Below are 21,623 nucleotides of genomic sequence, written 5' to 3'. Positions count from 1 at the left end.
CTAACTTGGCATAACCGCCCCAGCTCCTGCCCACTGCTCTTCCAATAAATTCCATTTCTGCTGCATCACCAGAGGCTGCCCTGTGGAACACAACCAAGAGCTCCAAGTAAAGCCATGCTTAACACTGCGGTCCAACACCACTGCCCTCTGGAATGCCCTCAGACCAGCGAGAAGGGTCAGCTCAGCAGACAGGCCTAAATTCCACTACAAAATGGAGAACGGCCCCAGACCCCACAGAAAGACCCCAAGGCAGAAATCCCACACAGGGAGCTCCTTGTCCACGGACAGCCCGGCCATTGGAAAGCGCCAGAGCATCTGACAGATCCTAGGAGAGTGAGACCAGGAGAAGCCACACACAATACCTCTGAACTTGGAGATGGCAGGGGGCTGGCAGGCCAGGGGGCAGAGGAGGTGGCCCGGAACCTAAGCCATGGTCTTTTTGGTTTCTAATCCTCGATTACTGTTTTTCTGCCAACTGCTTTCCTCGCAGGGAGCATGAGATTTTTCTTCAAGTGGGGCCAGGGTGTGTTTATCAGCTTGTTGCAAATTACATGGTAAACACTGATCCCCCTGGTTGAGGCAGCCACTGAGTCTCTTTGTTAGATTAATAAGATTACAACAATCTGGGCAGACTTTCAAGTGTTTATTTTCCAAACCTCACTTAGAGGGTGGTAGTCACATAGTCCCAGGCCCGCCTGCATTCCGGGTAGTTGGGTAGAGCTCCTTTCTGTTCCAAGCGCTTATTTCTCCACATGCAATAAAAGAAAAGGTCATTAACCCTCAGCCTCTGACAGTTTATCCTCACATACCCTATTGCCCATTTTCTAGTCAATAACTTAGTGTTTCTTATAACACCTGCATGCTGGCCGGGCGCGGTGGCTCAAGCCTGTAATCCCAGCACTTTGGGAGGCCGAGACGAGCGGATCACGAGGTCAGGAGATCGAGACCATCCTGGCTAACACGGTGAAACCCGTCTCTACTAAAAAATACAAAAAACTAGCCGGGCGAGGTGGCGGGCGCCTGTAGTCCCAGCTACTCGGGAGGCTGAGGCAGGAGAATGGCGTAAACCGGGAGGCGGAGCTTGCAGTGAGCTGAGATCCGGCCACTGTACTCCAGCCCGGGCGATAGAGCGAGACTCCGTCTCAAAAAAAAAAAAAAAAAAAAAAAAAAAACACCTGCATGCTTGTCAGCCTTGTCCCACAGACGTGTTTTCAAAGCCTAACCTTTACAGTGAATCATTTCCTGACTACTTCAAAAGCGTTTTGGCAGATGGACTGCCCTTCTTTATAACTAAGTGCATTTCAGCAAAATTTACTGAAAGTCAAATTCTGTAACATCCTGTTCACTTGTATTATTGTCGTATGGATGGTGCAGCTCCCTGGCAAAAACAGTCCACTGCACCCCATGGTGGCATGAGGGGGGGGTGATGGGGTGCAGTGAGGCACAGCCTGGGGTGGCAGCTGGGGATGACTCTGCTTACTCATCTTCAGAACTGCCTATCACATGTCTCCCCTCTGGATTCTCCAGACTGTACGGTGGTGAGAGTGCTGTGAGCATTGTGGGAATAGAAAGATGACTCAGAACCTCTCTGCCTTCAAAGGAGCTGTAGCCTGACTGGGGCCGCAGGGTCCTCCCACCTCCTGAGCACACAGGCACCTGGAACCTTCACCCTTGGGCCCAGTCTACCTTTCTGACCTCTGGTCCTGCCACCGCCTCTCAGGTGCATCCCGCCTCACGTCCACTCTCCTTCCCCCTAACTCAGCCCCAGAAGCTTTGATCCTCGATCTGATGTTGCAGTTTCCTGACTCCCAAAAGCTGACTCATACCTCTGGCCCATACTGAATGACCAACACAGTTCCCTCCAGCTGTCATGCCCTTCCCCGCCCCATCCTTCCAGATCCAAGAACAGGGCTGTTCTTCTGGAACTCATCCCTAAGCCCTAAGCCCCCACTTCCCACAGCTCCCAACTTGTCACAGGGTTCCCCTCCTGGGTTGAGACTTGACTGCCTCCCTGTCTGATTCGCCTATGAGGCTATGAGCTCTTTTGAGGTATTTCAAACTCATCTTTCTAACCTCCCCGCTGGGCTTTACATGTAGCAGCTATTGGGAATTTAGTAAATGTTAAATGAGTGAATGGATGGATGAACAAAAATATGAATGAATGAATATGCCGATACAAACAATAATAAACTTTATCCAAGGGCTTTCTGTTTACAAATATTTCATGCCCATCAGTTTATATGATCCTCATACCTTAGAAAGGTAGTTACCATGACCTGAATTTCACACAGAGGCTAAATTATAATAACCGTAACAACTGCAACATCTGAAGGCTGATGCGAATATGCTCTGCTCATCCTAGGACAACTGTGCAAGGGAGGCAGTCATCTTCCGCTGTTGGGAACTAAGTTTCAAAAACTTGTCTAAAGCCTGAGCCAGGATTGGAACCCACATCTTGGGACTCTAAAGCCTTTATTTATTCCCTGATATATGTTGGCAGACAGGGGGATGGAACTCATCCCAGCCAGACAAAGGGGGCCCGAGTGGAATCCTGAAGGGCTGAAGTGAAGATCAAGGGAGGGGCGGATGGGCTGGCCAGTGGGATGGACATGGGCAGAGGAGGGGAGGGGGAGGGGACCTGAGAGGCCGTGTGAGGTTTAGGCAGTGCGTGGAAAGCGTCCCACGCCAGTGGCCAGGAGGAGCCACGCCGTGACAGGCCTCATAGCCTCTGAGGTGAGGCACTTAATTTTGCCCACAGTGGCTCCCCTGTGGGAATGGAATGCAGCACAGGGGCCTTGGGAATGTTCTTCTGTGTCAGGGAAGAAGAAGTTGGAGGCAAGAAGACCAGTTATCGCATGTGGCAATAATTTGGACCAGCCATAAGGTGACCTACCATGGATAGTGAGTGGAAATAAAAAAGGGGAACACGTTGGGAATATTTCCTGCACTTTCCCCCATCTCTGTTCTTAGCCCAAAGACATTTCTCCACTGAAAAAGCTCCCCATGGTGTGTGGGTTCAGGCTGCTGTGCCCGTGTGCTCACTGCTCTGCGGCCTCCGGTGCTCCTTTCCCACCCACAACTGCCCATCTGGAGAACACCTGCTCACGTGAAACTCCTCCACAGAGCGTTTCCTGACTACAAGTGTGATGGAGTTAACCACCCCACCTTTGCACCCCTTCACATCTCATACGTACTTCTGTTGGGGCATCAATGCCAGTGTGCCTTGTCTACACATCTGCCCTCCAGGAGACAGTGAACTCCTCTATGGTTGGGTCTACTTTCCTCCTTGTGTTCCTGGCCTAGGGCAGTGCCTGACACCTAGGAAGCAGGGTGTGGAGTGAGTGAATGAATGCAGGTCAGCATGAGTGAGTCAACGGAGGCACTCTCCTCCATCCTGTCTCCAGCAATCGGTGATGTCCAGTAAGAGTAAGCCACGCTTGGCACTCTCTCTCAGGCCGCGTACTTTGTTTCGAAAAATGCCTTCAAATTAAACATTGATTTTGTAAAATTAACGAGTGGCTCATTTGGCAAGTTCGAAACACCCAAAACAAGCAAAAAATGCTTGGGTGGAAAGAGAAAAAGAAGAGGAGAGAGAGAGAAAGTGTGGTTTCGGGCCACTGGTTTACAGGGGCTATGTTTCTTGCGTATGATTGAGGAAAACAAAAACCCAGGCCTGGGAATCGACAGGACTTCTATGACAAGTGACCTTAGACAAAGTTTGTTTCTCACTTCCTTCCATTAGCTCACAGAAGAACCAATGGGAAAAGGCATTGGAAATGGCAAGGAACACCCTAAAAGAGATGTATTCTTATTCTGCCTGGTTGGTAAAATATTGCCTTGTGAATTATGTGCCAGCTTTCAATGTGCACCAAAAGAAAAGGAGGATTTTAATATTAAATGTATTATTTTCACTTACTAAGCCATACATTAATTAGGGAGAAAATATGTTCCAAAATATGACATTAAATCCCTTAATAAGCTCTAGTCTTTACAGAAAAGTAGGAAGTACACAGACACTAGCAGCCTAACCTTACATGCAAAGCCGTCTGTGATTTTAGAACTAACCTGAGGCGGCACGCTGTTGTGAAATTCTAAATTAAATACCACTAAACATAATTACGGCTTCAAAAATTAGTTACATGCTTCAATAACCACACTTTTATCACAAGAACACACAATCTAAAGCCAAAATAGTTGAGTATAACGTGCCAAAAATATGCTCGCCCCATACATTGTTAGAAAGAGCAGTAGGAAAAGAAATCTAAAATTTACTGCTATTTCATTTGATGGCAGCCAGCATCTCCTGTCTTCCTTGGCAAGAAGGCCATTTTTCTATGCTGTATTTTGCACACACAGAAATCTGCATAGAGTGATTTGCATACCAAAAACACATTTGTAAAGGAAACTGTTTGCATAGAAGCCAGGGGGAGACAGGGTTGCCACTGTTGACTTCTATACACACAACTCTCCCAGGCTACTTACTTTTCACTTTCCTATGTGCTGAATTTCCAAAAAAGGGTTATGGATTTTATGATGCATTAAAATTTAAAGCAACTATATCCTGTAGATATCCAAGAACAACCACAACAACAACACACGCTAAATGTTTCGTGCTAACAGCCTGTCAACTTTTTACTGAGAGGCTGGTAATAATAAGTGCTATAAGGCCGAGATGGGCGGATCACGAGGTCAGGAGATCAAGACCATCCTGGCTAACACGGTGAAAACCCGTCTCTAGTAGTCTGTAGTCCCAGCTACTCGGGAGGCTGAGGCGAGAGAATGGCGTAAACCCAGGAGGCAGAGCTTGCAGTGAGCTGAGATCTGGCCACTGCACTCCAGCCTGGGCGACAGAGCAAGACTCCGTCTCAAAAAAAAAAAAAAAGAGTGCTATGATATATTGAGCATTTATGATATCCCATGTGTTTTACATAAATGATTGCTTAGTCTCACAATTAGTCTTCAAGGTTGGTGTTGTGGTTCCCCATTTACATAGGAGGAAACCGAGGCATGTCAAGGTAATGTACCTTGCCAAAGCCTTGCAAGCCAGGGCAGTGAAACCAGGTTTGGAAGCCTGACTGACTGCTCAGCCCTTTCCTGCCACCCCCGCCCTGAGCTGCCTCTCTCTTTTCCCAGTTTTGCTGCACACCATTGGGTTTTTTTTCCACCAGCCTGTTGGGAGATGGGAGGAAGTCATGCTGAGAGAGGAAGTCATGTTGTACTTTGCTTTCCTGGCATTTTCTCTGACCAGAGCCTAGAAGCAGGACGGCCACAGTCTCAAGGCTCAGTGAAGGTGCCCCATAAACGAGCTGCATGACAGACATGGGGTGAATGGGCAATGGCCTGTGATTCAGAGGGTGTCAAGGAGAGAGACGGATTGGTCTCAGAACAAAGACGGTACATGGCTGTTGAGATGCAATGGGCCCCTCCCACTCGGTGCCTACACGCTATCACCAATTCAGTGCCAGCCCAGCTGTATTCTCAGAAACACAGAATGGTTTGTGTGTGCTTAATTATAATGCTACTTACAGAGAATTTATCAGCGGCAAATCAGAGGCTTGATGCTTTGCTTAAGAAAAAAAAAATTGGTAGTGGCTCTTTGAAATGTGTTCATCTGATGAGTCCTTTGGATTTTTCCAGTATACAGCATTTGAAAGAAATTGGCCATTTCTGGAAAGTCAAGTGGGGGGACGGGGGGCAGAAGATGCAGAATTAAAAGACTGCAGATGCCTGCCAAAAAAGATTATAAACATTTACTTTCTTTTAAGATACTTCTTTGTCTTGGTGTTTTTTCTCACCTAGTTTCCTGTTATTCATGAATCCATCATTGCCCAAAGACTCCCAGCTTTGAGACCTAATTATGTATTAGTCACTGTTAAAAAGCAGTTTTTCTGACCCTTTCAGTAATAAATTTCTTTTGATGTGATTTATAGTAACTCTGCCTTATAGCAAGTTCCAGGCTAAAGCAAGTAATGTGACAGCAAACTGCTTTGGAGGCAGATGGATCTGTTTTAAATCTTGGTTTTGTCCTTCCAGTTTGACCTTACTAATCTCTCTGAGCCTTAGTTTCCTCATCTGTGAAATAGGGAAAATAATGCAGGCCGGACCCTGGTTGCCTACCTAATAGCCATTTCCATCTCCTTCAGTGAATGACAACAGATCTTAGTTTTGTTCAGGTCACAGTGTTCCTGATCCCAGCAGAGGAGCTGAATGGATCTAAGTACTCCATTTCTACATGCCAGTGATTGGCTTACAGCTCCTATGGAAGGCTTGTCATCAAATTCTGCCCAATGAGGCTGAAGGGGTAATATGCTAGAAGCTTCTGAGAAAGATTTTCCTCTCTGATAAGAGAGATACATGAAGAGAAAGCCCATTTGGGCCGGGTGCAGTGGTTCACGCCTGAAATCCCAGCACTTTGGGAGACCTAGGCAGATGAACCACCTGAGGTCAGGAGTTCAAGACCAATCTGGCCAACATGGTGAAACCCCGTCTCTACCAAAAACACAAAAATTAGCCGGGCATGGTGGTGTCCACTTGCAATCCCAGCTACTCGGGAGGCTGAGGCAGGAGAATGGCTTGGACCTCAGAGGAAGAGGTTGCAGTGAGCCGAGATCGCACCACTGCACTCTAGCCTGGGCAAGAGAAAGAGACTCCATCTAAAAAAAAAAAGGAAAGAAAGAAAAAAGAAAGCCCATTTGCCTTTGTCCCCTTGCTTCCCATTCTGCATGCTGCCATCGAGACATGATGTCTGGTGCCGTGGCAGCCGTCTTATGAACACGAGAAGAAACATCATGGACACACTAAAGACAGCAGAGCAAAAGGCCTGAAAGAGCCGGAGTCCCTGGGGACAATGCTGATCTATTGAACCAAATGTCCATCCGTCTCCAGGTTTCTTGTTAAAAAAAAAAAAAAAGTGAACGTTTTTATGGTTTAACCTGTTGTGTATTGGGTTTTCTGTTGCTTACAGCCACACACGCGTGCACACACACACACACACACACATACTAACTTATACAAATACCAACTTCATAAGATGGTTGTAGTAAACCGTACATTGTATATAAAGTACTTAGGACAATATCTGGCACAGTAAATGGTTGCTATAAATAGTAACAAAACTGATCAAACATAGGTAATGATTTAAAAGAGCAAAAGTTCCAAAGCACAACACAGATAAGACGAATGGTACTGATTTAGCATGACAAAAACCACCTTTATATTCCTGGTGAAGGGGTGCTAGGGAGACCTTGAAGTCTAAGACATTGATTACAGTGACAAATCCTCATCTCAGGGAGTGAGCTGCAACCGCTGCCAGAGCACACAAGCTATTGGCCAGGAAAGGACTGGGGTTCTTTGCCAGGTTTCCATCTCCCCTCTCACAAACCGACAATCACCCTGTCAGCAGCTCCGATTCACGTCTGAAGCCTAACAATTATGTGTATGTGAATTTCCAGCTTTGTGAAGGGGCAGGGTTCTTTCAACCCACAAAATATCTTTCTAGAATACTAAATTTTACTAGAATTTTCTAAAAACATGTTTTATTTCTTTATGGCAGAACAATAGATACACTGACATATATGAATATAATGTAGGATTATAATTTCCGCAGATATAGTCTACTATTTTGAATCACCATGGTATCACAGGACCACATATAGTTTACATGAAAGTACTGATTTTTTAAATACAACCTACTGGAACACACAAAAAAGAAAACAATAAGATACCATGTGAAAGTATCTAGTATAACAGAAGTAAGAAGTAATCCCTCTATTACTATAGAGGTAATATAGTAGATACTCAATAAATAATCTCAAAGTAACCAGATTTTTTTTTCATCACTCTATGTTTTACCAAAGAGGCAAATGACAAGATTAAAAATTAACACTGAGGAATAAATATGCACATACTCACATCCTTATCCACTTATGTCTAAGGTTAGTGTACATCCATCCAAAAGCCCTACACCTTCTGTGCCTATGGTGCTGTATAACAAGCATTGATTTTTATAACTTATGGCCATAAGGCTTTGCAGATCTCTGAATTAGCAATCATATCCAGCATATTTGTTATAAAAAAGAAATAATCAAACATACAGACAAAAATTCACGAATAATTGGAACCCAGAGGGTTTTTCTAGTTAGATTGCAGTTAATTGAATAAAACCACCAATTACTGAACATTTTGATTAACTGAGATTTTCTTATGTGCTATACATGTATTTCCTCTTTCCTCCTTTACAATAAAAAGCAAAATTAGTGGTAGCTCAGCTTTTCACATTGTGATTTTCCAAAATCAGTGATCCCTGCTTCACTAGAGACAAAGATAGCATTGATTCCTTGAAGGCAATTTCTACTCTTTACAACATGGTAGATTGTTTTCAATTTGTTTTTAAGAAATTTAATGTTTACTTTAGCAGCTATGGTCTTAACTTGATATTTGAAGCTCGAGGTAAGGGCTGTACTTTTAGAAAGAAATATTTCAGGTGCTTTTCATAGTCCCATAATGTTTTATAATAGATTTGTTGAATAGAATTCATATACCATGAAATTCATTCTTTTAAAGCGTTCAATTCATTGGTTTTTAGTGTATTCACAAAATTGTGCACCATCACCACTAATTCCAGAATACTTTTATCACCCCCAAAAGAAACCCTTTATCCATTAACAGTCACTCCCCATTCCTCCCTCCCACCTTCACCCACCACTCCAGCCCCTGGCACCAAGGTACTTTCAGTTTGTATGGGTTGCCTAATCTGGACATTTCACATAAATGGAATCATACAATATATGGCTTTTTGTGTCTAACTTCTTTCACTTAGAGTAATGATTTCAAGATTCATCCATGTTGTAGCATGTACTTTATTTCTATTTATGGCCAATAGTAATTTATTCCTTTTTGTGGCAAAAATATTCCATTGTGTAGATAAGCAACATTTTTATCCATTCATTAGTTGATAGACATTTGAGTTGTTTCTATTTTAGGGCCACTATGAAAAAATGTTTCATGATGATTTTTATGGAGGTGAAATTCATATGACACACAAGTAACTGTTTTAAAGTGTACAATTAAACAGCATTTAGTGGATTTAGGATGCTGTTCCACCACCACCTCTCTCTACTTTCAAAACTATTTTTATCACCCTGGAAAAATCCTTCATGTCCGTTAAATAATCACTTCTTGCTATGGTTTGAAAGTGTCACCCAAAGCTCTGGCACTGGAAACTTAAGCCTCAATGCAACAGTGTTGAGAGGTGGGATCTTTAAGAGGTGATTAGGTCATGAGGGCAGAGCCCTCATAAATTAATGTCATTATTGCTATAGTGGGTTTGTTATTCCAAGAGTGGATTTGTTATAAAAGCAAATTTGGCCCTCTCTTGCCACTGTCTCCTTCTCTTGCTCTTGCACCTTCCTCAGTGGTGTGACACAGTATGAAGGCCGCTGTCAGATAGCAGCACCATACTCTTGGACTTCCCAGCCTCCAGAACTGTGAGCCAAATAAACCTCCACTGTTTATAAATCACCCAATCTGTTGTATTTGTGTTAAACTAGCACAAAACAGACTACAACAGGAAATTGGTACCAGAGATAGACTGTCACTATAACAAATACATGAAAATGTGAAAGTGGCTTTGGAAGTGAATAATGGGTAAAGGCTGGAAGAATTTAGAGGTGCAGGATAGAAATGCATGGGTTACTGTGAATGAGACATTAAGGGCAATTCTAGTGAAGACACAGAAGAAAAGAGCTGTGTTTTTGTTTTTAAAAGGTTATAAAAAGCCATGAGAATGTAGTTTTTGTTAAAGGAAAAGTAATTTTGTCTAGCTTTGAGGTTTTAAAAAGTTGTTTTAAATTGAAGGAATAAAAAGAACAGATATAGAAAGTTGGGGAAAGAGAGAGAATGGGAAAATTGTAAGAGGTTGTAAAAGGTTTATGAAAACCTTATCTTGTGGTCAAAACTGATTGAGATTGGATAGACTTGTTTACAAGATTTATTAAGATTGGCTTTAGTTTTAATAACACACTGATACAAAGGTAGAATTTGGTCTTCTCTTTTGAACAAGATTTTTGTGTAGTTTTAATGATAGGAAAATATTTTTGTTTATCTTTGAGTAAACTGCAAAAAAAGATATAAAGGGGAAACAGAAAACACAGATTCAGTTTGCCTCATGGTGTCTTTATTAGGTCTTATGATTGCTTGGGAAACTGAGTCTCCTCTCTAAGAGTGAAAGGTTTTGCTTTTTGAAATCTCTGAATTATCACTTTGGCTAACTGAATAACTATCATTTTCCAGTGACCCATGATCCTGTTTTGAACAAGAGTTTTAAATCTTTGGTATTTGACAAACTTTCCAAAATCAAAATTCCATATTCTAAATTCAATCTTCTTGACCTCAAACTAACTTTTCGGATAGTAGGGCCCCTGAAAGTCTAAGAGAGATGTATTAGACTTGCTTGGTATGTTAAAATTATATGGGAAGCATTGTCAAATAAGCGATAGTGAATATATATTAGATGGCGAAGATGGTCTCGATCTCCTGACCTTGTGATCTGCCTGCCTTGGCCTCCCAAAATGCTGAGATTACAGGCATGAGCACCCAGCCAAGACTAAAACTTATTTTGCAAATAAATTTATCTTACTATGATTTGTCTGGTAAAAATAGGGGACTGCAGAGAGAAAAATTAAGTTTCAAAAGAAAACCATAGGGCACATATTATTAGATTCTAGCTTTGTCCATTTTTTTGAGTTTTTATTATTTTCCTAAAATTTGGACTGAATTCTGAATTCCTTCCTGGCTATATGTCTCCAAACTAATATTTTCAATTTTTTTTCCATTTTTCTGACTTGAAATCATTAGAAATCATTAAAATTGTGCTTTTCTTTTTTTTTTTTTTTTTTTTTTTGAGGCAGAGTCTGGCTCTGTCGCCCAGGCTGGAGTGCAGTGGCGCGATCTCGGCTCACTGCAAGCTCCGCCTCCCGGGTTCACGCCATTCTCCTGCCTCAGCCTCCTGAGTAGCTGGGACTACAGGCGCCCGCCACCGCGCCCGGCTAATTTTTTGTATTTTTGGTAGAGACGGGGTTTCACCATGGTCTCGATCTCCTGACCTTGTGATCCGCCCGCCTCGGCCTCCCAAAGTGCTGGGATTACAGGCGTGAGCCACCGCGCCCGGCCGATTGTGCTTTTCTTAAGGTCCTGCAAACTGAAGCTAGACAACTTAAACTTCAGAGAAATCAAAGCAAATTACATATAAACAGATTTCATGCTTGCTGAAGTATGGACTACTGAAACAGTTCACTTAAACACCTGATTTGAACTACAATCCGAAGTCACCACTGCAATCTGAAGATGCTTCAGAGACTCTTGAAAAGCTTGTCTATAGACTACTCCAGGCATTAACCTTTGTTTTTCTTCTGTTTCCACAGAAATGCTTCGTATTAAAGATCTGTTTGCCTGCATCATATAGAGAGAGCCAATCTGCAATCCCACCTCCTGGAACAGGTCACAACTGTTTAACCAAACTGATATATTCTCAGGGGTGAGACTGATTCAAGAAGATATAGAATGATACACTTAAATTTGCTTTTTTCTGTTTATCCCAATTTGTTTTTCCACTCCTTTGTCCATCAGTATCTAATAACTTCTAAGCCAAATCTCTCCTAAGCTATTGGCTTGGCTTTTAATATGTGAAATTTTTTAAGGTTTCAATGTGGGGATTGAAGGAAATAAAAATATTTTACCCCAAAATATATTTCTTTGACATATTTTGAGATGGTTGTCAGAGAGCCAGCAAACAGAAGTAGGCATGTAAAGCTGTCTTTTGTGGGGGAGATTTACATCTGTAGAGAATTTACATTGATGCAGCCAGGCTTTCCTTTGTCTGGATCTAGGAAAAAGAGTCTGACACTTTCAAAGGTCTGAAAGAAACACCATCTATTCTCTCTGAGGGCTACTACCTGTGGAATTTCATCTACATAACAAGACCACCTCTGCTAGTCAGGCCTTCTCTTCTTTTCCTCCCACCGCCTTTTAGTGTGTATGTGTGTATGCTGCCATAACCTAATTGGCCACAACCCAGGCCCCCATTCTTTCTGTAACCTCAAGATGGCATAAAAGTTTCTGCACCCCACTAGGGTACTGGGTAATTATTCTGATGTACTCTATGCACATGTTAATAAATTGGATGCCTTTTCGCTTATTAATCTGCCTTTTATGAGTTGATTTTTCAGTGAAACTTAAGAGAGTGAAGAGGTTTTCCCCTTTGCCCCTACATAATTTATTTTTCCCACTGAACTGTAAGAAGGGAAGGGTCCGTGCATTATGCTCATCACAAAACCTTTTGGCCTACCACATGGTGGATATTGACTGGTAGTGTTTTAGACTGGGGCATGGGCATATTTACCACAGTGCTGCTGAAATTTTGGATACCCTATCACTGAGGCTCTCAAAATATACTAACTGAAACACACACACACACCACACACACACACACACACACACAAATGTGGTCATAATCACATCGCTAATACCTACCCTATTCACACATCCACCCAAATAGTAGAATTCAGGAAACCAAGACAAAGTCTCCTAAGTGATATTAAAATTTACATTTCCTTTCAAATGGTTCTTTGCTCATGATTTAAAAAATAACTGATCTTCAAGACCACAAAAAACAAGCATACCATAATTGAATGACTGCCTATCAAAATGTGATCTGACTTCAGTGATTATTTTGCCTTCCAAAGGCTCAAAAGAAAGACTTTCTAAAGACATACTTGTACAGCAAGGAAAAGTACTCATAACATTAACACTTTGATTTCTTCTCATCTTTATCATGTGGTATTAACATGTAAATATGACCTTTGTTTTTCAAGATTTTACCTACTTCCTTTATTCACTTCTCAAAGGACAGATCAATGGATGAGATTACAGCTATCATAAAATTAATTTCATATACTTGAGAAAGCTACTTTAATCACCACCTGGGGGAAAAGATAAATAGCCTGATATAGCTTCTTTAGCTGTAGGAACTAAGATTAGAGGAAAAAATTGTGATGAAGCCTTTCATTGAAACTGCAATACCACAAATACACACATACACACACACACACACAGATGCAAAAGTGCTGCATTTATGATCAGTCCCTTCAAGTTAGAACTGAGGCACTGACCTGGTGAGCAAATGATATAAATATTAAATTAAATATTGACTATTTTGCAGTTTAGTTCTAGACAATTTTGCCATAGGTTTTCCACAATTGAGACACACTGCAAACTCCTCATTGGTGCAAAATGAGGAAAGCTTTATAGTACATAAAAATATATATTTTTTTGAGATGGGGGATCCTCTCACCTCAGCCACCTCAGCCTTCTGAGTAACTGGGACTACAACCATGCATCACCGTGCCTGGCTAATTTTTTTTTTTTTTGGTAGAGATAGGGTATTGCCATGTTGCCCAGGACGGTCTCAAACTCCTGGGCTCAAGTGGTCTACCTGCCTCAGATTCGCAAAGTGCAGGGAGTACAAGCCTGCACCACGGCACCCAGCCTTAAATTTTTTTTAAGAAATAAGTTCAGGGTACTATGAAAAACAATTTAAGAAAATGATAGTCATTGGTTCTATCAAGGTGCTGAGCTGGAGTAATGAAGAACATGTGGACTTTGATTCAGACTATATCACTCATTAGCTACATGACTTTGAGCAAGTTATCTAGCATCTGAGTCTTAGTTTTATATAGAAACAAGAATTGTGATTGTCAAGCATGTCCATGTGAAGAGAGTCCACCAACAGACTTTATGTGAACAATAAAGCTTTTTAATCACCTGGGTACAGGCAGGCTGACTCCTTTTTCAGACTCAGCCTGCCTGCACCCAGGTGATTAAAAAGTTTTATTGCTCACACAAATCCTGTTGGTGGACTGTCTTCACATGGACATGCTTGACATTTTGTGCTGAAGACCAGGAACAGGAGGACTCCTTCGGGAGACCAGTCCCCTGTCCTTGCCCTCACTCGATGAGGAGATCCACTTGCGGCCTCGGGTCCTCAGACCAACCAGCCCAAGGAACATCTCACCAATTTCAAACTGGGTAAGTGGTCGTTTCACTCTCTTCTCCAACCTCTCTCGCTATCCCTCCGCACTTCAATCTCTCCCTTCCTTAATTTTGGTTCCTTGCCCTTTCTGGTAGAGACAGAGGAGACGCGTTTTATCTGTGAACTCAAAATTCCAGCGCTGGGCGACTCGGGAAGACAGTCTTCCCTTGGTGTTTAATAACTGCGGGGACACCCGTCTGATTATTCACCCACATTTCAGAGGTGTCTGATCACTGCAGGGATGCCTGCCTTGATCCTTCACCTTGGTGGCAAGCACCACACCCTCTCTCGCCATGCCTCTACCCTCTCTTTTCTCTAAACTTACCGTTTTACCATGGGCAACCTTCTTCCCTCCATTCCTCCTTCTTCTCCCTTGGATTTAGTTCTAAAAAAGTTAAAACCTCTTCAACTTCCACGCTAAGAAACCTAAGCATCTTATTTTCTTCTGCAACACCGCTTGGCCCCAGTATAAACTTGGTAATGACTCCAAATAGCCAGAAAATGGCACTTTTGCATTTCTCCATCCTACAAGCTCTAGATAATTTTTTTCAAAAAATGGGCAAATGGTCTGAGGTGCCTGATGTCCAGGCATTCTTTTACACATCAGTCCCTCCCTAGTCTCTGCTCCCAATGCGACTTGTCCCAAATCTTTCTTCTTTCTCTCCTGTCTGTTTCTTCAGTCTCCACCCCAAGCTCTGAGTCCTTTGAATCCTCCTTTTCTACAGACCCATCTAGCCTCTCCCTTCTTCCCCAGGCTGCTCCTCGCCAGGCTGAGCCAGGTCCCAGTTCTTCCTCAGCCTCCACTCCCCCACCCTGTAATCCTTCTATCACCTCCCCTCCTCACACCCAGTCGGGCTTACAGTTTTGTTCCATCGCTAGCCCTACCCAACCTGCCCAACAATTTCCTCTTAGAGAGGTGGTTGGAGCTGAAGGCATAGTCAAGGTTAATACTCCTTCTTCTTCAGCCAAACTAAATCAGTTAGCATTTAGGCTCTTTTTCATCAAATATAAAAACCCAGCCCAGTTCATGGCCTGTTTGGCAACAACCCTTTGACACTTTACTGCCCTAGACACAGAGGGGCCAGAAGGCTGTCTTATTCTCAATATGCATTTTATTATCCAATCCGCTCCTGACATTAGAAAAAGCTCCAAAAATTAGATTCTGGCCCTCAAACCCCACAACAGGATTTAATTAACCTTGCCTTCAAGGTGTAGAATAATAGAGGCAGCCAAGTGGCAACGTATTTCTCAGTTGAATTACTTGCCTCCACTGCAAGAGAAACTCCAGCCACATCTCCAGTACACAAGAACTTCAAAATACCTAAACAACAGCAGCCAGGCATTCCTCCAAGACCTCCTCCCTCAGGATCTTGCTTCAAGTGCCAGAAATCTGGCCACTGGTCCAAGGAATGCCCGCAGCCCGGGATTCCTCCTAAGACGTGTCCCATCTGCGTGGGACCTCACTGGAAATCGGACTGTCCAACTCTCCCGGCAGCCACTCCCAGAGCCCTGGAACTCTGGCCCAAGGCTCTCTGACTGACTCCTTCCCAGATCTTCTCAGCTTAGCGACTGAAGACTCACACTACCCAATCGCCTCGGAAGCCTCCTGGACCATCACAGATGCTTTGGGTAACTCTTACAGTGGAAGACAGGAATGTCAGGCCTCTGAGCCCAAGCATGCATGCATACACCCAGGTGGCCTGAGGCAACTGAAGAACCACAAAAGAAGTGAAAATGGCTGGTTCCTGCCTTAACTGATGACATTACCTTGTGACATTCCTTCTCCCGGACTATAAGTCTCTGGAGCTCCCCACTGAGCACCTTGTGACCCACCCCGCCCCTGCCCGCAAGAGAACAACCCCTTGGAACTGTAATATTCCACTACCTACCCAAATCCTATAAAACTGCCCCACCCCTATCTCCCTTTGCTGACTCCTTTTTGGACTCAGCCAATCTGCACCCAGGTGATTAAAAAGCTTTATTTCTCACACAAGGCCTGTTGGTGGTCTCTTACATGGACATGCGTGACAGTGATTATATGAGAAAATGAGTATGACATGCCTAACAATACCAGATGTATACTATGGCTTTTATTACTCTAATAAGATATGGATGATTTCACAGAGAATACTAATTATAGGTGTGAGGGAAGAATAACCCCCATAGGTTCTTAGTTGGAGTTAACCTGCTACAAAAGACAAATTAACAAGAGAAAAAGAGAAGCTTATTAACATGTATATTTCACATATACATGAGATACAGAGAATGAGTAGTTCTCAAAGAGGTGGCTTTGAATTTCAGTTTATATAGCATCTTCAACAAAGAACAGCAAGATAGGCATAGTGGCTCACATCTGTAATCCCAGCACTTTGGGAGGTCAAGGTGAGCAGATCACTTGAGCCCAGGTGTTCAAGACCAGCCTGGGGAACATGGGAACATGCAAAAACCCCATCTCCACCAACACACACACACGGAAAAACCCTGTCTCCAACCCCTCGCCGCCCCCACACACACACTAGCTGGGCATGGTGGTGTGTGCCTGTAGTCCCAGTTACTCAGGAGGCTGAGGCGGGCTCAGGCTCATCACCTGAGACCAGGGAGGTCAAGGCTGCTGTGAGCTGTGATTGCACCACTGCACTCCCACCTGGGTGACAGAGACCCTGTCTCAAAAAAAAAAAAAAAAGAACAGCAAATATTTAGAGAAATTTTAGGAAAAGGACTTTTGAGCCTTTAGGGACAGCACCTTGGGGGAAGGCAATAAATGGCACATAAAGGCTAGTTAGTAAAGCTTGTTAATACAGATTGCTCTAGTATCATCTCCACACCTATAAGGGTCTAGAGTTGTTTTCAGTGGTTAATGTTTGTTCTCTCTGGCAGGAAGGTGGGCAAGGTACTTTTTGTCTTTGTAAATCTATGTCCTGCTCTTTGGAAAATAAGGAGAGGGCAGAGAGCTCTCCTGCATTTGCTTCTTCTGTTCTGTTCAATAATCCTTCATATTTTGGGGCAGCGTATTCTGGTCTCCTACACAGGCAAGGTAAAACATTGAATAAAAATTTAAATTGTTCCAAAGAAATAATAACTATGAAAAACCTTAATGATTCTGAATTCTTGTTATCTTTACTTAAATTATCTTTATTCTCTATTATCAGCTATCCCTCCCCTATTTATTCAAATAGACATTTGTAAGCCACCAAAAAAAAAATAATAATAATAATAAAGCGGGGGGGAGGGGGAATGGAGAATAGAATGTACAGGAACTGAATATGAAAACTGCTGACCCGAACTAAGTAAATTATTTTGTTCTTCACTCATGCTGGAGTGCAGTGGCATGATCCTAGCCTCAAACTCCTGTAATCTCAAACTCCTGGTCTCAAGTGATCTTTCCATCTCAGTCTCCCAAGTAGCTAGGGATTCTCACAATGTTGCCCAGGCTGGTCTTGAACTCCTGGCCTCAAGCGATTCTCCCTCCTTGGCCTCCTAAGCTGTTGGGATTACAGGTGTGAGCCACCTCCCTGGCCAATAAACCCATCTTCTTGACCATGTTCATAACTACCAGAATCATGCCATCTGGTTCTCCTTAGATTATACTTCTCTAAACATACACCATACATATTACAAAAATTATCTGGTGTTATCAATGGAACAATCATGAAATACCACAAACCAGAACAAGTGGTCTCTTACTATCTTGAAATCCATAGATTTTGCAGCAATTTCCAAAATTATATTACTAAAAGTACTTTACTTAAAAATTGTTTACCAAAGAAACTTTCTACATTTTAGAAGACAATAGACAGAAATGTATTTAACTGAAGTGTCTTAACAATAGCTAATGTTCCTTCCCAATAACATGCTAAATAGAAGCATTAAATATTAATAAATTTCATTCCATCTCATTCAAAAGTCGACTTTTTTCTTCATCTGTTTATTATTCAAGACAGTTCAGACACACTTAAATTTAGACACTTTTAAACTTCTGTTAACCGCTGAACAGTTTACTATTACAAAGTTTAAACATTAACATATTCTAAGTTTGTAGTCTAATGTAATACAAGTTTTTAAGGCAATCATGTTACACTTTGGTAAGTTATATCAAATGCCTTATTGAAGTTTGTTTCTTATTCACATTTTACAAACATTTCTAATTCACGGAATTTCACTGATTGTAAAATTTCCCCAATCAGAGATATGATGGCTACAGAGAACCAAAAACATGCTTTATAATTTCATTAAATTTTATGAATCTCAACCATTGTAAAGATCACTGAAACATCTACCAAATTAAGTGAAGAATATTTATTACACTTAAAGTGAGATTTTCCCTTCAAAGTCACCAAAACCATTCTTTAATACTCAACAGATAGTAGTTGGAATTTGCAGGATTTGGGGTTTTTTCTTCCTTTTTTTTTTTTTTTTTTAAATGTCAGGGTGGTATGGTCTTCTTTGGATGTATGGCTGTTGAAAGCTGAGTTACACAAAAGAAATCTTTGGAGAACAGAGGCTTTTCTTTACATATTTATTCCCAGAGCCTGCCCTTCATCTCTTTCCGGCTTTCCACATTGATTCAATTGCAGCACTTCCTGGAGAGAGCTATGTTCTAATCAGCAACATCAGGAAGAGAAGGGACAAAGAAAAAGGAGAAAATGCAGATCTTCTCATGTCTCTTTGAAAACGGTGAATACATTCTAAGCTATCAGGCAGTATAAGTCACAATTTAACTTTTAATAATTTTTACCTGTAATGGATATGAACAGGAAATATGCGATGAGTCCTTCATCTATTCAATAGGTGCCCGATTTCTATTGAGATGAACACCATGTACCAGAATCTCACTTTGTTCCCCATCCATATAGTTGTGCTGACCTTAAAACCTCATTTGCAGGCTATTCAGTAGTTATGCTTGGATAATTTCTACAGAAAGGGCGAATCAAAGGAGATAAGTTATACCTAGAGACCCAAAACTACCTAACATTACTTCCTGTTAAGAATTTTTCCTTTTAATTGCTGAAAAGCTATTGAGTTAAAGCAACCATGCCAACTCCCCAAAGATAATGGTTCAAACCCCCAAACGAAAGGTTTGCAAATCCTCTTGAATTGCCAAAAAGAAGCAGTAATTTAAAGAGAACTCAGACTGCATATTAAGTAACCTCTACCCAAAATGTGAACATCTTACACACTAGTATTGTTTGCACGCGACTCCCCACTTGATGGAAATCTGGACCCACTGTGGCTAGAGCAGTTCAGAACTCTATGCCTACTTTTTCTTCTTCAGGGGTTCGGGCGCTTGCGCCACGGGAGGGCGAGGCAGCCTGGGATACACCTTGACCAGGTCGTAGATGAACCACTGCAGGGCTGCGAGGGTGCGAATCATGAGGATGTCCGCAAAGAGGCCGATGCGCACAAAGAGGCCCTTCCACACGCCCGCGAACCAGTCTTCGCAGGACGCCCAGAGCCGTGCTGCCCTTCTCCTTGTTCAGCACAGACACCACAGAGTCAGCGGGATGGGACACGATGGCGCAGAAGACGCCAGCGATGTAGCTGGCCACGAAGGTGATGCCCAGCTGCTCGGCCTTGGTGCACTGGCTCTGGGGCTTGGGCACGGCCTACCTGTAGAGCACCTCCACCGTGCGCTCGAAGCAGGCGAACTTCCTCATGGTGTAGGGGATCTGCCGCAGCCACAGCGGCGCCACACCCTTGCAGAAGGCCCACAGGCCCTCCTCGCCCTACATCCTGGGCCCCGCGGCTCGCAGGGTGCCGGGGTAGCCCGGTCGCGTCTGCACGCAGACCTTTACTGCCTCCATGGGCGCCAGCGAGAGGTCGGCGAAGAACTCGGCGCAGGCCCAGGTGACCAGGTACAGGCGGGTTCTCCACGCGTAGGCCTTCTCTGGGCCCAGGGGCTCCGCGTAGCGGATCTTGAAGACCTCGTAAAGGCCGAACTTGAAGCCCTGCAGGGAGTAGCCGAAGAGGGTCAGGGCCCAGCTGCGAGCCAGGCCGCGCAGTCAGTCGCTGCGCACCGTCACACCGAAGCCGCTGAGGACGCCCTTGTACCAGCCGGGGTCCACCTGCATGCGGCACTTGACCAGGTCCAGGGACACGATGGCCGTGTGTGTCAGCTGCAGCTCAGCATACCGCCCAGGCCGCACAGCAGCAGATACCTGGTCGAGCCGACTCCACGCTGGCCTCCTCCGCAGCGGCTGCCCAGGGCCTGCCGCCGCCTTGGCCCACGCTTCTCGCCTGCAGCACTTGGCGGCCGCTGGGGGGTCATCCATGGCCGCGCTGGGTGCAGGCCGACCCTGCCTTCCTCCCCTCCAGGCGCACTCCCTTAGGGGCCGCGGGGCGGGGCAGGGCATCGTGAACCTCCCTTGCGAGCCCGCCCCCAACGGTCCAGGCGAGGGCATCCCGGCGGGACCACAGCGCTTCATCCCGCGCCTGCGCAGTCCGCGGTGTGACCAGCCGGTTTAAATAGGCTGTGTTGCCCAGCCCCTTCCCCTCCAGCACGCCCCGCCCCTTTGCCCCTTCAGGTCAATGGGTTCCTGGTAGCTGCAGGAACCCCGGCCCCGCTGCGCCTGGGCTAGCGGTCGGTGGTCCCAGAGCTCACCTTGGGCAGTGGACCCAGCCTTCACTACCCTCGTGACTTTGGTCCAGCTCGGCTGCCTAGTCCTCTACAAAAATGCGAAGAAAATAAACCAACAAGTACAAACACGAGTAAACGCAGGAATAGGCTAATACGTAGATGAGGAGGTGGGCAAAGAGGTGAAGAGTCGCCATGCACTGTTGCCTTCCTGAGAGGCCTTTCTGGAGTCCTCACCCAACTACGCCGGTTTAGAGGAATGGTCATCTCCATGGCAGTGGCGTTCCACGGTGCGAATGGGCAGAGAGAGCCAGTGGCTTCCGGCCTTACACAACGATCTCACCTGGTAGGTAGGTGACAGTTTCCCCCAGCTCACACACCACTCCTGTCTCCCAACAACGGTTGTAGTGGGAGCCTAGGAAGCATGGGGACACTTACTGAATTTAGGCGGGCTGCTTATTATTTTCACTTATCGATATTTTCTTTTCATTGACTACTGATTTTGGAGAATACGAAAGTGAGTTAAAAGCCCTGGTCTTTTGGGAAGCTTACAGTTTCACTGGCCCAAAAAATGAGAACTAAGTGACCCCAGGTATAAATCAGTAGCATACATCATCCATTCATTTACCCACTTTGTGCTGGGCCCTGTGCAGGGCTAGGGGGGTTCAGCAAAGAACCAGACATACTCCTGCTTACTTCTAAATAAGATTTTGTTTTAAAAGAAAAAAATCAGGATTTTGATAAGTATTATAACAGAATTTGTTTGTTTTTTGAGACAGAATCTCACTCTGTCACCCAGGCTGGAGTGCAGTGGCGCGATCTTGGCTCACTACAACCTCTGCCTCCTGTACTTTTAGTAGGGATGAGGTTCCACCATGTTGGTCAGGCTGGTTTTGAACTCCTGACCTCAAGCGATCTGCCTGCCTCAGCCTCCCAAAGTGTTGGGATTATAGGCATGAGCCATCT

The 21,623-nt window shown here is 44.0% G+C and overlaps 1 long non-coding RNA gene and 1 pseudogene across 2 annotated transcripts; both read right to left on the bottom strand.

Moving 5' to 3' along the window:
- Positions 1–628: 628 nt before the first annotated feature.
- LOC117092562 lies at positions 629–21,140 on the bottom strand. Its single transcript, XR_004440842.1, has 3 exons — positions 20,685–21,140; positions 5,527–5,667; positions 629–746 (listed from the first exon to the last, which is right to left on the bottom strand). It is a non-coding gene; the product is annotated as an uncharacterized LOC117092562 (long non-coding RNA).
- LOC117092561 lies at positions 18,006–20,676 on the bottom strand (annotated as a pseudogene). Its single transcript, XR_004440841.1, has one exon. The product of XR_004440841.1 is annotated as a phosphate carrier protein, mitochondrial-like (transcript).
- Positions 21,141–21,623: the final 483 nt, after the last annotated feature.

This window comes from Trachypithecus francoisi, unplaced genomic scaffold (genome assembly GCF_009764315.1).
Source record: "Trachypithecus francoisi isolate TF-2019V2 unplaced genomic scaffold, Tfra_2.0 Lachesis_group12, whole genome shotgun sequence".
In the NCBI taxonomy this organism is placed as follows: Eukaryota; Metazoa; Chordata; class Mammalia; order Primates; family Cercopithecidae; genus Trachypithecus; species Trachypithecus francoisi.
The sequence above is the reverse complement of the archived record's forward strand: the minus strand, read 5'-3'. Positions and strand labels throughout refer to the sequence as shown.